This window comes from Sinocyclocheilus grahami, unplaced genomic scaffold (assembly GCF_001515645.1).
Source record: "Sinocyclocheilus grahami isolate Dianchi unplaced genomic scaffold, SAMN03320097.WGS_v1.1 scaffold1558.1, whole genome shotgun sequence".
NCBI classification, from domain to species: domain Eukaryota; kingdom Metazoa; phylum Chordata; class Actinopteri; order Cypriniformes; family Cyprinidae; genus Sinocyclocheilus; species Sinocyclocheilus grahami.
The window spans coordinates 160,026-163,177 of NW_015506737.1; positions in this window are offsets into that span (position 1 = coordinate 160,026).

Consider the following 3,152-nt stretch of genomic DNA (forward strand, 5'->3'; position numbering starts at 1 on the left):
TATATTGTATGTTTACACCTACGCAACATATTAGTGTTCTAAGAGTCTTTAATCAATTTGATCCGAGTTTCATATGCAAATTACCATGCTTTCAAACAAAGGGCCATAAAAAATGCCCCAGTATCTCAGAACTCCCACTTGAAATTCCGGGCTTCCTCATTGGACAAGCCCATCTTGAGAGGCATGAATCTTTGCAGGCTTTAAAGGCCGCACTTCATGTGACCCGCCCAGTCGACAGGAGAAAAGAATTAGATACCTACCTAGCTATCATTTCGGATCTCGCCATGTCTTACGGAGGCACACTATTCTACGAATACCACAAATCATTTTCATCGAAAGCAGCAATGTACATACAACACTTTAATCAGTGACTGGACTGGTCCGTGGTCGATCTTACATTAACCAGCAGACACTTTACGGGTCACCGAACGCTGTCATGCTCACTCTGCGGTTCGTTTTCCCACACCGCATCTCTCTGCTCTAAGACCGCTTCAACTCACGACACTAGCGCTTCGGCGCCAGAACAGGTGAAGCCTGAAAGACAAACCCCTCTTTGCTACAATTTCAACGAGAATGTTTGTACTCATAATAATTGTAAATTTTTTCATGCTTGCAGCTATTGCAGGAACAGTCACCCGAAGTTTTCTTGTCCACGCCGCACAAAATTTCTAAAAAATAAATAAACACTCCGGTGAACACCAAGGAGCTATCTAAAGCTCTGGAAAAGCATCCAAATCACTGTTTCGTGTCTTACCTCATTCTAGGGCTCACGCATGAGTTTCTAGCTGGTCTTTCCTATCTGCCCACTTTCTCTTTCACCTGTCAAAACTTTCAGTCGGCTATCAAAGTTCCACAGGCCGTAGATGATCTGATGGGGAAAGAAATAGAGAAGGGGTACATGATCGGACCTTTCGATCAACCTCCCTTCAAACTTTTCCGCATTAACCCTTTAGGAGTTGCAGTTAGGAAATACTCAGGGAAAAAATTTCTAATTATTGATTTATCCGCTCCCCACTCCACCCTAAGGGTTCCAAGCATTAACAGTTTAATTCCCTCAGAACCTTTTTCCCTGGCTTATTCCACAGTGGACAATGCAATCAAACTCATTAAATTAGCCGGCAGAGGAGCGTGGCTCAGTAAAGCAGACATTAGTGAAGCCTTCAAAATCATGCCCTTACACCCCTCTCAGTGGCATCTTTTCGGGGTCAGTTGGTGAGGAAATTTGTATTTTTCAGTTAGACTCACCTTCGGGTGTAAAAGCAGCTCAAAGATATTCGATACACTGTCTGAAGCACTCTGCTGGGTCTTACTAAATAACTTCAAACTACCATTCGTTCTTCACCTGTTGGATGACTTTCTGCTCATCAACTTTCCAGATGCCAACCAATCGCGCAGCATTAATTCCCTGGTTAAAGCATTCAATAAATTCGGCCTTCCTCTTGCAGAAGAAAAAACAAAAGGTCCATCTTGTGTCCTCGATTTTCTGGGGATTACGCTAGATTCAGTGAAAATGCAAGCATCTCTTCCACTAGACAAACTAGAAAGGATTAGAGGTTTCATTAGAACTTATTCCCAATTACCTACCTTAACAAAAAGGGATCTTCTTTCTCTGCTGGGCCATCTCAATTTTGCCATGAGGATCATTCCCCAAGGTCGTTCCTTCATTTCCAGAATTTAAGATCTGTCTAAAACGGTCGAGAAAATGCATGACATGGTCAGGTTAGATGAAGGCTGCAGGTCCGATTTAATATTCTGGTCTAAATTATGCGACAACTGGAACGGCATTTCCTTCTTCTACGAAGAAGATATAGAAACCTCAGTTAAACTACAATTTTTCACCGATGCAGCTCCTTCCGTCGGGTTCGGGGGGATTTTTAACAAACAATGGTTTGCAGAAAGATGGCCAAAAGAACTTAAGGAACTGGGTCCCTCTATCCAATCGACAGCACTTATGGAACTATATCCTATAGAGATTGCTTGCTTATTATGGGCAGACCAATGGACTAGTAAAAACATCCTCGTTTTCTGTGATAACGAAGCCACAGTTAACATTATTAACAAGGGTCGCTCCTCTGTGCCTTTCATTAACCGTCTTATCAGGTGTCTAACCTGGATCTCAGTTATGAACAATTTTACAATTAAAGCTACTCACATACCTGGGCTGGATAATAAAATAGCTGACTCTCTGTCTCGGTTTAATTTCCAGGAATTCAGACGCCTGTGTCCGGGAGCTGCTGCATCACGACTGGGCTGCCCGGACTTCAGTCAAACAGTCCTAGACTGAATGCAACATTGCAAAAATACCTTAAATCAGCCCACACAACATGAGATCAGGGCTAGCAAAAACGACACTTAAAACTTACGTGGTCGTCTTTTTCAGATTTCTGCAACGCTTTCTCGTTGCTTAAACTCCCAGCTAACATACCTATTATATATGCTTTCATTACGCACTGCTTCGAATCCAGAAAGCTTAAGCCTTCCACCATCAAGATTATGATCTCAGGCATTCAATTCCACATTAGATGTTTAGATCCTTCCTCTCAAAGCCTGTTACAAAATCCCTCCATATGCCTTCTCCTTAACGGGTTAAAAAAGGAAAGCCCTGCAGTTCCAGATAAACGACAGGTGCACACGATGGTGGATAAATTAAGATCAGAAGATCAGGTTCCGCACAGAAACTTGCTTCTAGAAGCAGCGTTCCTCACCGCCTATTATGGATTCCTCAGAGGAGGAGAAGAGGAGAATAACACCAAAATATTCGACCCTTCACACGACCTCACAATCAAAGACATATCATTTCACACAGATTACTTTTCCATCTATCTGAAACATTCCAAAACAGACAGAGATAATAATGGAAGTACTATCAACATTTCTAGAACCAACAACGGATACTGTCCCCTCACAGCCATGAACCGGCTGGTAAGCTCACGCAGTAAATCCAATCCTACAGATCCACTTTTCATCACAGAGAAAGGAGAAGCTATGTCCAAGCATTGGTTTGCCTCACGTCTCCGAACTGCATGCCTCCATTGTGGCATGGACCCTGCATTTTATACCAGCCATTCATTCCGCATAGGCGCGGCAACCACCGCAGCTGCAACAGTCTCCATACCCATGCTCAAAGCAATGGGTCGGTGGTCATCATCAGC